The sequence below is a fragment of the Falco naumanni genome, chromosome 2 (genome assembly GCF_017639655.2).
Source record: "Falco naumanni isolate bFalNau1 chromosome 2, bFalNau1.pat, whole genome shotgun sequence".
In the NCBI taxonomy this organism is placed as follows: domain Eukaryota; kingdom Metazoa; phylum Chordata; class Aves; order Falconiformes; family Falconidae; genus Falco; species Falco naumanni.
Window position 1 is genome coordinate 120424386 of NC_054055.1, and position 18307 is coordinate 120442692.

Genomic DNA, 18307 nt, shown 5'->3' on the forward strand with positions numbered 1-18307 from the left:
TCAGACTTGATACTGAAACAGGATCAGAATTGTTTCAGATCTGCCAGGGCCAAGCTCTTCAACTGTCATTACTAGATTTTGGGTTAGATGATAAAATTAATGACTTTTTTTCTTAACCTTTCTGCTCTTTTAATCTGACTCAAAATCAGATCCGTAAGACATATCTCTTTTAGTTCTGGTTCAATCTTAAATTTAAATCTCTGTGTATAGTTTAGAATCCAAACCACGCTGAATTCTAAAGAACCAAAACTTGTACAGAATTCTTTGATTCTGTCCCACTAGTCTCATAAAGCAAAAGGCGCTTACCATTGTAAAACCCCTTACTTCTTATTCCAGCTTAAAGTAGGTTGTGCTTAATAAAAAGAAAGCAAAGACAACTTCTGCACAAAGTTTGTTAGTTATGGTACCTATGCCACATTTTATTATGAAGTATTTTTTACTGAAATTTTAAATCTCTAAGAAGTTTCAGCAGCTGTACTTTTGAACATTTAATCTGACTGCCATTGTTTACACAAAACCATCTTTGTCATATTTTCTTTTTGTGAGCAGGACTGGAATAAAAACCAGGGAAGGAAAATGATTAGTGGTAGATGTTCCTGCTACTGTTGCTTAGGGGCTGTCCCTGTCACATTTGACTAAGCCTTCTAAAACTTCATGATTGCTTTTTTGTAGCAAAGGAAGTGATCAAATTAACCACAGACCATTTGTTTCTCCTGTCATTAACTTACTTCATTTCCTACTGATGTCTAAATATACTGTAGGGTGGGCTTTGGTTTTTTGTTGTTTTTTTTCTTTTTTACTTGTTAAGAGATTGTCTGCATGTCCAAGTAGGTATTCTACCATTACAATTATAAATGCAAAGGCATAATTTCTTGTCCTAAATTATCTCTTATTTCAGATACCCAACTTAAAATGTCTCAGCAACACAGGTAGCTCCGGACTCTATCAGACATTTTGGGGGAACCAAGGCAGACAACCAAAAAGTGAAGCAGCAAAATAAACAGATTGTGTTTGAAAAAAACAAGCTGAAATAGTAGGTACTTGTAAGAGGATGTTAAAAATCAATAGTGAACTATTTTGGAAAGTAAAAGCGTAACGTTACAACAGAAGCTCAGTCAACAGCAAAACTGCCTGTGACACAAGAGGAAAGAAAACTAATTTAAATAAACCACACTGCTGTCCTTCAGAGAAGCAGCTTGTGCAAGAGTCTCCACTGCATTTAAGAAACATCGTGACCTTTGATCTTCTTCAGTCCAGTTCCTGTTGATGTAGCTTATGACTTGGTTACTTATCAGTTCAGAGAAAAAGAGAAGTCCCTTTATAATTCTTTACTGTCTACCCAAATTTTGTGCTCAAGCACAGAAGAACAGAACAGAGTACTTTTCTGGCTGTTTGCCCTGTTTTCAGAATAGATGGGTTGGAAGAGGACAGTAAGAGGCAGTTTAATTTCACTTCTGCTGCCTGTTCAAATTAAGTGAAACAATGCAGAGGTTGAGAACAGCAGTAAAGGTTACAGTTGAAATGAGAGGCAAATTACTACTACCAGGCAGCAGGAAGGAAACAAAGAGGAATTCTGACTCACAGGTGTGTCTGAGTCAGTGTTTCTTGTGACGACAGCTGGGAGAGGTGGTAAAATTACACATTTCCCTTTGCTTGGCCTATAACTTCAAAACAGCCAGTTGTGAACAGACATTACATGCATTACAATGTCTCTCCCCAAGCTGTAGCGGGGAAAACCTGGAAGCAACAGGACTGCATTCCAGATATGTGTAGGAGAAAAGAACAACCAACATCCTTCCTCCAAATGCTATATTTACTATTTAAAATTCAGTGGAAGGAAAACTTGATGTTAATATTACTTATTAACAACAACCCATGGCTATAGTTTCTGGCTGTATACAGACCCTATAACATTTTCACTGCCTTTGCATCTCAGATGACTTCCCAGTTATTGCCTCACAACCAAGGTTGTTCTTGATTTCTAACTTTCAATCACGAGAGCACGTGTACCTCTTTCAGAGATAACTACCACATGCATTGCAGTGTCAGCTCTCTCTAAAGGAACCACCTATAAATTTGGGAGGCTTGTTGAACTGAGTCATTTCCATTTCTGGTATGCACTACTTATAGTTCAGCCTTATTTTCTGGCTGTAACTGAAAGCAGAATTCTAAATATTACTGTGAGGGATTCTTGTAGTCTTTTGTAGATGACAGGATTGCAAAAACTACACCTTCCTCTCATAAGCTGGAGACAAAAAGGTTCTCCTAGAACAATAATAGCCAAGTGATTACAACCCTTACAACCCCACTTCCTACACACACAGAGTTGTTTGCATTACAATAGAGATGCTCTGCATTTTAATTTTTCAGAAGGATCTGACTATTAAGGAACACTTTCTTGTTACTAATAACCTCCACTTAGCTCAAATTTGATCTACAACTATTATACATATAAATATTCGAAAGCTTTTATGGCTTCTTCTAAAGCCTCACATTAGAGGGAAGACAAGTTTTGAACCATTCATTACAAAGGATTTCTGCCATCAAAGGGGCACGTCTTGAATATCAGATTCTGTCAGGTCATTTGGGATCCACCTTTGATTGACAATTAGGCAAGGAGGACACTCAATGTATAGTGACTGTCTTCGAGCTTCCCCTTTTCCTCCATAAGATAAAGTACCTGACAGTCTAAGTATTGTCATGCACTCTTCCACTTAGGGAACTGCCTCTTAAAAGTTATTTGAGCTGTTTCCTAAAGAGAAAGCCATTTTTTTCTGTTTGGCTTGGTTTTTTTAATTACGAATTGCTTACTGCACGCTTTTTTTTTTTTTTTTTTTTTTGAAGGACAGTCACATGAACACACAGGAAATACATCTGGAGCAAAGAGAAAAGATCTGCTCCTGGAACTGGGCCTGATGCCAAAACAAAGCATCAGAACTTGAACTCAGGACCTGAGAACAAAGCAGGAACAGAGATGTCCAGCAGCACTAGTATTACACCCTCACCCTATAAGGAACAGCATTTTATTCTTAGAAGTAATGCTACTTCCATACTAAGGAATGATAGTTAACCAGAATACTCAAAACCACTTTTGACCTGCTATATGTCATACAGTCTGACCGAAAAAAGATTTCAGAGCCACATGAACCATCTGACTACATACTGTAAGACATTAAATAAGGATACCATAAAAATCATACTGAAACTACGGCGGAAAAGAACTCTATGGACAAGAAAGCAGCGAATGCTGATGAACTGAGCTTTACCAGTTACTATTAGTGATTTATTACAAAACAGCTGCATTGGGACATACAAACACACATACACACTCCATTGCTAGCTGTCTGTTAGTAGTTGGAAAGAGACTTTCAGTTCTACTTGCCTGCTTGGCATTTAGCACCATTCTCCACCCACACAGCCTACTCAAAATGGCACCCACACTGGAAATTTTATGCTCTTCAACTTCTATTTTCCATCTGTATCGAATTCCACAACATTCCAGAAGTCAGCTAAGTTGTTGTCTTCATGCCTGCTCTGCTGTTCACACTCATTCTCCTTTCTCTTGCTCTCCTGTTAAGCATATCCCCATGTGGGTTAAAAGTTAAAACAGATTGCATCCAATATGGAATATTTGGGGGGAAGAAAAAAGAAAAAAGGAGAGCAAAAAAATGAAAAACTAAATGTTGACTAGCATTCAGATTTTACTGAAGTTAAGATTTCATAAAGGTAAGTGTCCCAAAGCATTTAAAATGTTTACAGCTCTGGAACAGGTACTGCAGAATTCCTCTAATTTGGCAATGTACTTTATCCTTATCTACAGGTGTCATAAAAAAAAGATAATTAAAATCAAAGGTAGCAGTTCAGTTTGGTATGCATATGGCTCTCTCAGGATCACCTTCTGCTCTATACCTGCATCAACTGGAGAGGACAAAGCTGCTGAACAACAAAACCGAGCACCTCGCTCATTCCCCACCGTGTGCCTACATTTGGTGCTGACTCCCACAGGGATAACGTCTCCCACAGAAGCCTTCCAGGGGCATGCAGTTGAAAACACACCCATGCAGTTACCAGTCCAGGGGCTGCTTCCCTCTGCACAGAAGTCAGCCACCCACACCTGTCTCTTACAGAGCAGCAGCGCTGGGGATACTTAGCCTCTTGGCAGCCCAGAGTGAAGGGAGAACAGGCTCTCTTGGAAGTGAGCTTGTCCCAGCTACGCAAACAGAAGGTGCTGGTGTTTTTCAAAAGCATAGGAACAGAAACACAGCAAACTAGCAATAGGACAGCATGTATCCAGGCTTCCTACATTTAGGTTATCACCTATGGTTTGTTCAAAGATCCATCCCCTGTAAAATAAACAGATGAATTCTGAAGTGAGCAGAGAAGCTTTGTTCCTGGAAACACTGAACTCATGCTTCATGCTGGTGAAAGACTGCAGACAGTTTTAGAGGAACAGTTCCATGGAACACTTCTCAATGGACAAGGCTGTGCCGGCCCTGGAGGAAGACCCAACGCAGAACTGCATACACAAACATGAGAGCCCTTTTTTGTCACTTTTTCAAAAAGTCATATGGTTATTACCAAACGGTCCAATGATGGCAGCAAGTAAGAATACACAAGACAAGCACTGTGGCTCAGGCAACCTATTTACAAGCTCTTTCAGTCATGCAGCCAGGAAATGGAGGAAGACCTGTTTGAAAGCAGCTTAGAAACAGCAAGGCTGTACTACCCATTTCTATTAATAACCATGTGTTAATATGGTTACACAATATGAATTTCAATAGGCCTTGCCTGCGACATGAAGGTGATTAGTTTCTAACTTCATTTTCTGGACTCCAACAGACAATTTGCTCTGACAGTTCACATTCATGTTTATGGCGTTTCTTTTCAATGCCTAAACACCTAGTAAACAGTCTCATAGCCCAGAAAGAAAGCAGTACATCCAGTCTCACACAATAGCAAGGAACCATCTCATCACAGTCCACTGTGACCATGCTCTATTATCCATTCCAGGAGCCTTCTGTGATTCCAGATACTTCTGTATGATGCAACACCTCAGCTTTGAGCATTCAATCGTATGAAAGTATCTTCCACAAAGGTGAAATAGGCCTTTCAGTGCCTCTGAAGCTGAAATATTTGCATTGGCGTTAGGAAGTAATGAATAGAAGTATATGCCCACTGAAGAGGGCCATGTATTTTGAAAACTCTGACTATGCAAAAAAGGAAAGCAGTAAGCATCGGGCATTGAGAAGGTTCCCAGGACAGTACAGTAAAAGTCTTTTGCAGATCAATTTCCATCTGAGTTGCCCTGAACAGCTGGTTGTCCAATACCAAACTGATCTGAAATAACTAGAGATGGCAAGTTTTTGCACAGTGAAGTTCTCACACCATGGCTGACCACCACTGCTTGCCAGTCCACTACCAGCATGCATTCCAGCAGCTACAAGCCCGCAGTAGTGCTATACCCAAAAAGATGGCCCAGATGAATGCTCTGTAGAAAAGTGAGCTCAGTTCTCCTGTTTATTCTTATTTTCCATTAGACATACTGTTATGGAATCCAAAGCTCTGTGAAGACAGAGCCAAGCCCACCCACAGAAACGCCCTTAGTCATAGTCAAGTCTTTTCCTTCCCAGTCAAGAATATCAGCGCAGTATCCCCTCCCTATTCAGCAGGTGTATCATTTCATGATCTAGTTCAGTGAACAGAGAGCTCAGCACTTCTGCCTGTGAATGACATGGGAGATAAGGGAGACTAGGCAGCAAGATGAGAGAAAGAGAGTAGAAGTAAAAATATTACCCAGAATATTTCTCCAGGGAACATCAGTAGGAACTCAGCAGGGCCCATTTCAACTCTCTCATCTGCTGTTGGGGGTGAAATTTCTTTTTGTCACCTTTGATCTTCTATTATTCCTTATTTTTCAATGTGGTACATAACTTACTTCATCATCTTTTTGTTTTTCCAAGCTTCCCAATTACCAATATGTAAGCTTAAGGGAAGAGAGATCAGGAATCTGTGTGGGCAGTAGGAGCTAAGATTACAACCGAACTACTGTATTTGTTTTTTTGGGATACACACAATGTCACTATCACACTGTAAGCAAAGGCCTCTGGGGAGCCAAGAAGAAAAGGGCATAGAAGAAAACAAGAACAGTGACAGGAACAAAGGGCAGACCTTCCTTCTATGCCTTTTCCAATACTTTAAAGTGGATTTAGAATTTTATTGAAGACCTCTTCTAAATCATTTAATTCTTTACGGTTGGGTCTAACAGATAAACAGTAAGAACATCCATTATTTTAAAAAAAACCTTCTCTTTGATAGGCAACTATTTTCCACTTGTCCCTTGGACAGTCATGTAAAACAGGTTTACTAAAACAATGAGCAAGACAAAATAAGAAAGCTGGTGAGAATTCAACCGAGACCTAAGATCTTTGTTAACCATGAAGTTTAAAAGCATATGGAAAAATTAAATGCCACTTTGACTGAACAATGTGTTTTCTGATCTGTGTAAAAATTAGGCATGATCCTGAAATCAGTCATTATGGAGATGACTGGGCAAATACAGGAATAAAGCACCCTCAGGATACAAGTAAATCTCCTCACCTTAAAAACAAAATATAAAACTCTGCTCAGTGATGATTTCCATTCTTACATGATTTGATTATTTGCAAAACAGGTTTACTCACCTCTTAGCACTTCAAAAAGTTTCAATGATTTGATGTTAATTCTGATAAGTAAGGCTTTTTTAAAATGTAATTCTAATGGTGAAATCATAGACTTGAGTTCTCCCGGTCATCATGCCAGTATAACATAGAGCAAGGACAGAATGTAGGGCACTGCCACTATGATTTTTTTATAAATACACAGCTTTCATGTCATGGTTCAAATAATTTTCTCTTTACTGTAACTTATCACACTACTAGTCATCATTGGCCTAGACTTTTTCCCAATTAATTTCTTTCATCCCCGCCCCCCCTTCACCCTTTCGCAATAACTGTGACTGTCATGGCTATTTAAAAAGACCATTTCTTTCCGTCACACCAGCTGTACATGGAGAAGATGAAACTGACTCATTTGGCTGTATTCGGTACATTTTAACTCGGAGAAAACACTCAAATAAATTGAGCCAGTTTTATTTTTAGGCAGCCGCCAGTGTTCACTTTAAAAAAAAAAAAAAATCCCTTTGAGAGTTACAATCAAGCAGTCAAGATTTCAAGTTGCATTTAAGCAAATTCATCTATGGAAAAACTCTGAAACCAAACATACCCACTTTCCTCAGGATAAAGTTCTGCCTGTATAACTAAGCTTTCAGAAGTTGCCTAAGTTTGTTTTTCTAGTCCTTACACACATATACACATACACACACATACATATAGACAGACAAAGAGACCACAAACAATGGAGGAATTCTCGTAGAAGTCATGCACATTTTCCAAACATAAATTTTTACATTTATGTTGCTAACCACTCCTGAAAAGCCACTGTCAAAATCCAGCCTCATTTTAGCAAAGCCTTTGGACACAGATGAAGCTTAAGCATATACAAGTACTTTAAAAATGAGAGAATGAATACAAGTACTAAAAGTGATTAAGCGCAACTGAAGACATAAATCCACAAAGCTGGTAAACTTTACAATTTAGAAGACAATCTGGAGAGCCATGTTTTACATTTTGGTTTAAACCAAGACAGTGCCACTGATGTCAGTTTACTCTAATTTTACATCTCTCCTGAAGAAGACTCAGTATATTTTAAAAATACCATACTAGTATTTCATTATAACACCACCATTTAAAAAAAAATAAAAATAAAGCTTTGAGAATATGTAAAACTGAGTACCTCAGACTACACAGTACTTAGATGCCTCATGCAATACAGTTAAACATTAGCCAAAGTAACTGCCAATGCTTTTCCTGATGATTCTACAAGCCTGTCATTCTGAAACTAACATCAGCTGAGTGAAAATATATCTAATGTTACTCGTACTCCTATGAGCCTGTAGTAATTTCAATGAATAGTCCTGCATTCTTCTGCTGTTTCTTTGGACTAATTTGACATTATTTCCAAGATAATAGTAAAATTCACTAAAATACAATAAAATTGCACAAGCCAGATCCAAACAAGGCTTCACATAACGGCTGCATTTGTAGTATGCTACCTCATAGACAAGCTGCAACTGCAGCAAATGCATTACATACTAAATTATTGCCACTGTTCTGATTAATTCTTATCCTACTCTTCCTTCACAAGCAGCTTATAAAGAGTATTTTAATATTTGAAATTCTGGCTGGAAGGCCCAATTAAAAAAATAATCTCATAGCATTTTTTTCTGTTCTACTTGGTCGATGAAGGAGTTACATTCAAATATTCACAAAGAATAGCAAACCTTCCAAGCTCAAAACTCACTTGCCAGGCATTGCCTCCAGTATTCAGTCAAGTTTCACTATTTCAGCAAACAAGCATTCTTTCAAAGTAAACTGTGACTCCTCTAATGCCAAAGAGATAAGCCAGTCAGACTGAAAATGCAGAAAGCTTGAGTGAGCTTCAGTGTACAGTATCTTGTAAAAGCAGCTGAACTATAAACTGACTGACAGATAAGCTATGCAATAATTGGGAACAGATCAAGTACTATTTGCAAAAATAGTGAAGAAGATCCCACATTTCTTTCTTATAAAAAGTAGTACTTTACTGAAGTAGCACATTAGTAAGTACAGTTTTAGCTGTGGTACCTATCAAGCCTTCTGGAAACTGGAAAACGTGGTAAACAAATGCATTTAATTTAACATATGGAGTCATCCACAACATTTTGCTTTCACACCATGGCTGCTATTGGCACAATGCTGAGCTGCAATAAACTGTTCACCTACACCATTACAAGGAACAGGTCCTTGGTATAAATACTACTCTGTCTTTTTGAAGACAGCTCTACTCATTTAGTCTGGCTGAGGAAGGGGCCCCTTAACTCCTCCAAAACGGTGAATACTTGGGAGTGCTTTGAATAAAATCCAAAAGGTGATGTTTGTATGATAATGTCAGTGAAACCAAACCATTTAAATAGTGCCACAAGCCTGTATTTTTAAGCAGATTTCAATCTCTGCTTACTGCTTAACAGCATCTTTGCTGTGACTGCTCTCTATGACTATTTTGCCACCTCTTTGATTTCTTTCTTCCTCCTTCAGAGGTCATTGGTACAATTGCATGTGAAGATACTACAGCCTTCTGCTAGTTCTGCCTTTACACAGTAGCACTAGAGGACCTGAAATTGAACACATTTTCCGTGCGGGTGTTTATGTAATCATTGGTTTCCTTGAAAAATTTTTAAAGGTTTTATTTGCTGCCCAGATTGTGTTAATTCAAGTACCCTCCCAGAATACCAGTTGTTTAGAATTCATGCATGATAAATTCTGCAAATTTTCCCTATCTATCCTAAGGAGATTTCTGAGCAGTTTATGTGCTCTATTTCTGCTTTTTGGCTCAACCAACTAGACTCTTCATAGGCCTCACTGCTCAGTAATCATGTCTGATAGATTCAAAATCCAACTGGCATAATTTAGTCAAGTGGAAGGAAAAAATATAGAAAGCCCATGAGTCAAGGGGAGTAAGTTCACAAGAGAATATTTTCAGCCTTGGTCAAAGGAAAAAAAGAAAAGAAAAAAGAAAAAAAAAAAGAAGAAAAAGAGGATGCATGTTATAATTTTTTTCCTTTACAAAGAGTTTCCCATTTTTTAAATATTTGAACTGGCAAGCACTCTGTCACACAAACCCTGGTATCTACCATGCCCTGCTTTTGAAAAGTACAAATCTGCCTGGTTTCCATAAAAGTCACAACAACCTATAATCCCAGTGCCAGTAAGTTAAAATTGCTATGATCTTTAAGGTCTCTTCCAACCCACACTATTCTACGATTCTGCATGAGCAGGAGATATGGCAGATGTACAGGAACAGACACTCAGCTGAACTAATCCAAGGTGGACTTTATGTCATGACACTGTACAAGGCTATGAAATTGGGTTGAAAAGCTTTGGGTGTAAGGTCTCACTGATTTTAAGAGTAGCAGAATGTGCTTTTATTCAGGGTGCACAAAGTGAATTACCCCTGCCATTGCACTGTTTCAGCCGACCACAGAGTTATGAAGGAAGGTAGTAAGAATTCCAATACACCTCCAGAAGTTGTGTTGAAATTGTACAATAAAGGGGCAAAATTACTATACTTAGCTTCCGTATGTCACCAAATGGAGAAAGCTCACCAAGAATATTATTTTTTCTATTCTAAAGTGTTCATCTCCTTCAGAAGCTGCTCTTAAAAATTCTCTTTTGGAAGACCTGAGCCAAGCTTCAATCAATCTTTCCAGCATATGGACTTCACCCTGGAAGCTATACAGTCTCTTCACCTGTATTAGACAGTGACACCAGACAGCTAAGAAACAAGTACATGGCACCCACCCAAACCGCATGGGGAGAGTCTTACTGAGGCTCTGTGCACACTGATCTGATCCCCCTAGCACTGTCTCACACATCAGCAGCACAACTGAGCCCTTCCTGACCATGTCACCATTTATCAGTTATAGCCTTGGATTAGACAGAACAATCCAAAAGTGTACTGACAGAAGTCCAAACCCAATGTATGTAGCACAAAAGAACTGAGGAGTTAATGAACCCATTCTATTCCCCTTTAATCTGACAAAATTTAAATATGCTGCACATGGAAAATAAATGGCCTGAGCCATGTATCTAACAGCAAAAGTGTTGTGTTTGTTCCAAAACAACTTCAGAAAACCAGGAACAAGCAGATGAAAGTATCCGAGGTTTTCAGAATTAGCAAGCTATTCTGCATCTCAATGCACCTTCAAAAAGGGAAGCCTTCACATTCAGTTCAGAAATCACCAAATATCCTTTTTATATATAGCTTTTATGAGATCAGCCTGCTTTTTCAAGGATCCACAAATAGCCATGTAAACATACCACTATTTGCTTTTCAAAATTCTGAATACATTGCCTATACGTAAAATAAAAACAGGGGGAAAAAATTCCAAGACATAGGACTTTCCTACTTCCTCCAGCCCCTCTTTGTAGGCTTGGACAAAGACACTGAACAGTAGAAACTCAGTTGCTGACACTCCTTTCTACCTGGCCAGAGTTAAGCACAACACACTCTCCAAGCTGCTAACACATAAGAATATTAACGATATTCTTATGAAAACCTGTAGCATTTAGACTATCCTTTCACAAAGAGAAAAAGCAAGTCAAACTTCAAGATTAGGGACAATCTAGGAAATACTATGAAGACTGTCTTTTATAAACATCTACATAGAAAAACTAAGAGAAAATTTCAGTTAATGTGACAGACTCTTTACTGAGTACCAACCATATATTATACCTAGTTCCAAAATTATACAGCTATTCAGAGATACAAGGCTTTAATCATGAATACTTTATTCCTTAAAAAGTGAGCACTGGGACACAGTCTGGCTAATTTGTGCAAGAGCAGGATAAAGCCTACGAGGAGCTGTCATTGACCACTGATGACTGCTGGCTAAGTAGAGAAATTGTCTCTAGATTATTTGTACCTCTTCACCCTGATGAAGGAAGAGTTTGAGAAGAACTGAACTACATAAGCTGACAATTTTGGCTACACCTATAGCGCTACACTATTTAAAGAAAAGTTGTAAAATACCAGATAATTAAAAAAACCCAAGAGTAACAGAAAGAGAGAGGAAAATACTGGCACAACAGATCTGTAAAGCCAGTATAGCCAGTTTGGAATTTACCAGCAAGGGACTGGTAACTGAACAGAATAAAAACACTGGGAAATAGACCTGCAGGAAAACAAAACAAGACAAAACCAAACCAAAATAAACAAAAAACCCCAAACACCAAAATCCCCCCCCCCCCCCCCCCCCCCCCCCCCCGATCACATTCTCACTAATTAAAGCCACCTTTGTACTGTTTGATACAAGGGTGACAATGCTCTGCTGGACACTTTCTGACTGCCTGGACAATGAGGGCATCCATGTAGAACCGTATACATTGAAAACTAGACAGGAATGTGACAGAAATCCAGCAAAAAAGGTTAATTCAAGCTTCACTTTATTAGTTCTACTTTGACCTCTTTATATTTCATTTGAAAAAACATACCTTAATGTGAAACTTAATGGAAACAAGTGTTATGCTCTCCCATACAACAGAATTAATAGAATAATTAAAACCCCCACTTTCTGATGTATATTCACTGTTGTTCAAAATATGACTGCTTAATGCATTAAAATGAACATTTGAGAAAGGCAAAAATCACTTATTCCTCTCCCCAGAAGTCTGATTCATTATTTTTCATTTCCTTTAAAAAAGAAGAAAAATAATCTTGTAACGAAGTAGAAAAATACAGTCACCAATTGCATTATGTAGAATGAGCAAGCAATGCAAAAATCTTGTAAACTCAGTCTGCAAATAACTGAATGCTCTGAAGCATTCAGCAAATAATTACAAGTAACAAATGCATTCAACCTGCATTTGCAAATGACCCACGCAAAAAGTCCAAAATCGCTCAGCTCTATTAAAATAGTGACTTCCTTTACAAAACATATGGTTTACTTTCAGTTTGGAAAAAAAAAAAACCCAAAACCAAACTTACTTTAAATGAAGGTAAGCAAGTGGGATGGGGGGAATCCTCCAATGTGTTTACTACACCCGTCAAAGACAAAAGGTTCCACTCTTTGCTCACAAACTACTGGTAGAACTTGAAGCATACAGGAAACACAAGATACACCACAAATTCATAGTCAAGGAGTCAACAAGCAGATTATAGCACAAAAAGTTGTCTTCTTTTAGAAGGATGGACAGAACACTAGAAGCTACAATGAGTGGCACAGAAGAAGAAATATAAGCAAATAAATCATAATGTTTAAGTTACAATTTCCAAGCACTGCATGATTTCCCTGTTTAACTATAAGACACTATCTTACTAAACTGAAAACATTGTGGCTTGCTGTGGAAAAATCTATTTTTTGTGCCTCATTCAAATATTTCAATTAAAGCTGCTGCTAGTATCATTCAGATCTCCGCTAATTGAGGTTATTTCAACTTGCCAAAGTACAAAGGAAGTCTTTCCTACGGTAAACCATGTTCAATAGACACAGGGTTGTTTCCTGTCGAAATACAACTACTACTGCAGAGAAAGCTGGCAATGGAAAGTCCCTAGGCATATTTTACAACCACTTACCACAACTTGAAAAATCTTAGAAATTCTGGTGAAAGCAGAGATATTTGAATGGAAAAGAAAGAAGGCTCCTAATTCTCAAGTCAAACAAGAAATCCCAGAAATATCCAGACAGGATATTAAATAGGATGTTGGAGTTAAATATTGCTGCTGTTGTTTTCTCTGATCCATATTAGAAAGAACTAAGATCATGGCACTCAGCAGGAACAGGAAAAAAAAAAGAGAGGAAAAAAAAAAAAGATATTGACATTGATTACTTCTTTGCTATCGCACAGATGGAGTAAATTCAAGAGGTAGTGCTAAAATGACAGGACTTAGTTAAAGCCTTTGCACCTGCTCTGGCAGATGGATGCAATTAATAACAGAAAAGAAACAGAAGAACTCAAGTAAAATTGCTCCCTGAGGGTTAGGTTATTTTAAAATTAAGCTGACACAGTTTTTAAAAACAATATATGAAGGTGGAGATATGTTTTGAAGTGGACTGTCTAGTTTACAGCAAATGAACTCATTAGCAAGGTGCATAGACAAACAGGCCTGGCCTCACAATTAGCTTTCATAGTCATTTTGCAAACAGATAATGTATTTTCTAATTGCTCATAGTCAAGCAAATTGTTCTACTAAATTTTGCATGGGAAACAATATCATACTTCAGCTGATTTGCTCCTAGTGCAAATGAAAGATTTGAAAATGTTAAGCCGAAGAGCCTTAAGTCAGTGAAATTCTTGCCAAAGTACTTCCAATGTGCCTTTAAGGAGTTCACTACTCAAGAAGCCAGTTGAAAGTAATTTAATTATTTGAGGTCCAACCAAAATTAACAAAGATGAAAGGCCCCATATTACAGTGTGTCTGTGCACACGTATGTGTACTTATATGCACATGCACACACCCCAGCTATATCTGTATATGGTTACTACAGTCGTGATGACCTAGGCACACGGCAATCTGTGGTGTTAAATTATTAGGATACTCCCTAGCAGCTTCAGCCTGTGCCAGCTGGTGTCTTCCCAAGCAAATTCCAGGGAGGTTCAGGGTTGGAACAGGTCAGGATCACTCCCTGGATGCAGGTATTTTGGGAGCGGGGGTGCGAGGGGGTGGTGGCGGCGGTGCAATTTTACTAAGAATGGTGGTGACCAGCCCTGTCATGCCATGCTGCCTGGCCTCAGGGACCGACAACAGTGCCTGGGCCGGTTTATTTACAGGCATAGACAGAGCCAAACTTAGCTTGTCTTTCTAAACCAAAGATAAAAAGAGGATTTAAATCCTCAGCAGAGAGAATTAATGCAGCAGCACTCTATTATCATCAGCTGTACTGCAACTGCCTGCTGGAGTAAGGAAGGATTTCTACAGTGCACAGAAACTTTGAAAAGTAGTCGTCCTTTTTATTTTTTGATTTTTTTTTTAAGTTGTTCAACAGCAAAGTGGGTTAAACTCTTACATTATTCCTATTTAATGTCTGAGAATAGTATTTTTTTCACTTCTAGAAGCCAGTAACAAAATAAAAAAAAAATAATTAGGCTTGAGTACTTGATGACCATGAAAAATGTAATCATAGAAATTTATCCTCATTTAGGCTGGAAATGACCTTTGAGATCATCAGGTTCAACCGTTCACCCAGGACTGTCAAGCCCACCACTAAACCACGTCCCTGAGCACCGTATCTAGGTGTTTTTTAAACATCTCCAGGGGTGGTGATGCCACCACAACCCTGGGCCAATGCTTGACCACCCTTTCAGGGAAGAAAATTTTCCTAATATCCAACCTAAACCTCCCCTGGTGCAACTTGAGGCTCCTTCCTTTTGACCTGTCACTTGTTATCTGGGAGAAGAGACCGACCCCCCCTCGCTACCACCCGCTGTCAGGCGCCTGTAGGGAGCGATCAGGTCCCCCCTGAGCCCCCTCCTCTCCATGCTGAGCACCCCCAGCCGTGTGCCCCAGCCCCTGTCCCAGCCCCCTGCCCGGCTCTGGACACGCTCCAGCCCCCCTACGTCCCTCTGGGCCTGAGGGGCCCGAAACTGAACCCAGGGCTCGAGGTGCGGCCCCACCAGCGCCGAGCACAGGGGCACGGGCACTGCCCTGGCCCTGCTGGCCACACCGTTCCGGATCCGAGCCAGGGTGCTGTTGGCCTCCTGGGCCACCTGGGCACATTGGGGGCTCATGTCCAGCCGGCTGCTGACCAGCACCCCCGGGCCCTTTCCGTGGGGCAGCTTTGAGCCGCTCTGCCCCCAGCCCGCAGCGCTGTGGGGCTGGTGTGACCCGTATGCAGAACCCAGAACTTCTTGTTGAACTTCACACAACTGGCTTTGGCCCATCATCCAGCCTTTCCAAATCCCTCTGCAGAGCCTCCTGTCCTCAAGCAGATCAACGGTCCCCTCCAGCTTGGTGTCATCTGTGACCTTACTGAGGGTGCGCTCAATCCCCACATCCAGATCATCAACAAAGATATTAAACACAGTGGCCGCAACACTGAGCCCTGGGGAACACCACTTGTGACCAGCCACCAGCTGTATTCAACTTGATTTACAACCACTCTTTGGGCTCTAAGTAAACAGAGAAACAATAGCTAGATTGTTTCCAGTAGCTGAATTAACTAGATAAAAATCCAACAACAAACAGCCACTGTTATCACCAATTTTTGATAAGTAATTATTCACTAAGGCAGGAAAAACTCCTATTAATATACCAACTTAAATTATCAGTAAGAGAATTCTGAGTGCCACAGGTGATAGGTTTTGCTTTCTGTCTCAGAGTCTGTGATAACAAAACAGGTAAATATGTGGCAATCTACTTTAAAAGTTACCCACAATGGTGGCTTGCAGCTTAACAACCCTGAAAATCATAAATAAATGGCTTAATTTTTTTTGTAGCTCTGAAGAGCCTAGGATCCTTGAGGGCACTGTGAAATCATAACATGAAAGGATTTTCCAGTTGCTCCACTTTAATATTCTTAAACAGCTATTACAGATGACTATATAATAACTGGATACTGGGGGGAGGGCGGTATGCACTGTGGACATAGCACAGTGTACATTTCTAGAATGGGCTAATGAAAATGTATTTAAGCAAACAGCCCTGGAACAGAAAGTTATTTGTTGTTACAACAGTTACTTTGTATCTTTTTTTGTTTGTTTGGGTTGTGGTGCATTTGTTTTTTTGGTTTCGGTTTGGTGTTTTTACAGAACAGATGGATCGAGGGCACTAGAAGAACAGCGGGTTCCAGTGGCCCTTACAGCCTCAGCTCCCATGCAAAGAGGGACCAGCTGCTTTCTGCTGGAGCACTGCACACCCTGAGAAGAGCCTGATCTTGTCACAGCTCAGCCATTAAACCACTGCCTGACAGTGCACTGCAGAATGCTACACCCCTGGGAACAGCTGCCATTTGATAAAGTTGTATATATTTAGTCAAAACAAAGAGATTACTTTGAAAGTTTAAGGACACTGGGATAGCCAGAGTATTGTCTTACAATTAGCAAGAATTCACTTCACTTTCAACTTTTGAAACAGCCAACTTAAGCTACAAGCATTGCTACCGTATCACTTAACTTGGCATATTGTATACTGTATTAACCTTTAAAAAAATTGATACCTTACATGAGGGCAATACCTTATCTTATTTATGTGGCTATAAATAAAACCTGCATCTGATGTCTTCATTCTTCTTATGTTTCAGTGTATTTGGGCAAAAAGTCACTTGAACCACAGCAAAAAACCCACACAAATGAAAACAGCTTCCAAGCCACATACATCGACTGACTGCAGAAAATCAATATTTTAATAGTTGGTGAACAAAGAAAACCAAAACAAAACATCTCTCTTGCTTCCAAGTACTGTCTATGGCTCTTTGATGGAATTCATTCAGAAGCAGCAACATAAAGTTTCATTCACAAGGCTGTCTAACAACTCCAGAGGAATGAAAGTCACCAGCAAAGTAAGAACACCCAACAAAACAAAAACTAGTTAACAGATAGGAAAATACTGCAATGGATAAATGTAACTGTTAGTTTAATTTTAATGTCTTGTACCTCTGTTATTTCCCTGTCTACCAAGCAGCTGGGCTTTTCAGGAAGTCACATCTGAAATCCTAACCTTACAAAGGGATTTAAGAGTCCAAAACAAGGCCTCTTTCACATTGTCTTGATCCCTTTATCATATCCTGACCCAGCCACCTTCACTCTGTAATCTTCATTACAGGATTTTACCAAATTCTTACAGTAGACATCCAGACACCACCACATGATTAGTTAGTATCTTAACTAGGTTGAGGATCACTTTCATGTAACAGGGAATTCTCAAAGTTTGCCACCTCACATTTACCTCATTTCCATTCTGTACTGATTTCATACAGTGATTAAAACACAAGCAGCAGATTCAACCTGTCATGTTCTTTAGTATAATAAGTTAAATATTTAGTCGGAGAGCTTACGAGTAAGAGAGATCGGTGGAGGCATTTTAATTGTCTGTAGATAACTTGGGGGCCTTAATTAGAAATCAAACTTACCTATGCACCTTAAATATAGCCCAAACAGAAAGACCCCCTTTCCCACAGAGAATCAGTTTTAGGTTTCTGCTTTGAATCACCTTGTATAGGTCCATTGAAAGATCACATAGCAGACTACCTTCTCAATTTAGGCTGTTAAGAGTGCCTGAAGTTGGGCAGTGGGAATGCCCTCTCACACGTCCCTCTGGATGGCTACACTAACACACAGCTCCTGCCCTGCATGAAAACAGGGTGGCCACTGCCTTCAGCCCACCCTTTCAAGGGCTTTTTATCTTTATGCACCCACCGAACCAGTGGGCAAGATCAGTTTTTGTGTCCTCCACTGCTAAGGAGCACATGCCTCTGACTTCAAACACACAGCAGCTGTTTGCTCCTCCTCCCTCAGCCTTACCTCCCAGCTGCCTGCTGTCAAACAGTCCTTTCACTCTGCATGCTTGAAACCACAAAAGCAACACTGCATCTTCTAGCCCTTTCTCAGCATGGCACACAAAACCTTGACCCATCTTTACCACCCTTGATACTGAAGCCAAGGGTATCTCTTTCACCTGCTCCTCCCAGCTGGCTTGCTTCTAACATACATCATATGACCCTCTGAGGACTGTAATTCCC

The 18307-nt window shown here is 39.7% G+C and overlaps 1 long non-coding RNA gene across 1 annotated transcript in view; it reads right to left on the minus strand.

Annotated features, from left to right (window-relative positions):
* Positions 1-18307, minus strand: part of LOC121083131 — a 146922-nt gene that overhangs the window by 127017 nt on the left and 1598 nt on the right. Inside the window, exon 3 of the long non-coding RNA XR_005826245.1 lies at positions 5794-5887. This is a non-coding gene — a long non-coding RNA (uncharacterized LOC121083131). The remainder of the gene's footprint in view (positions 1-5793; positions 5888-18307) is intronic.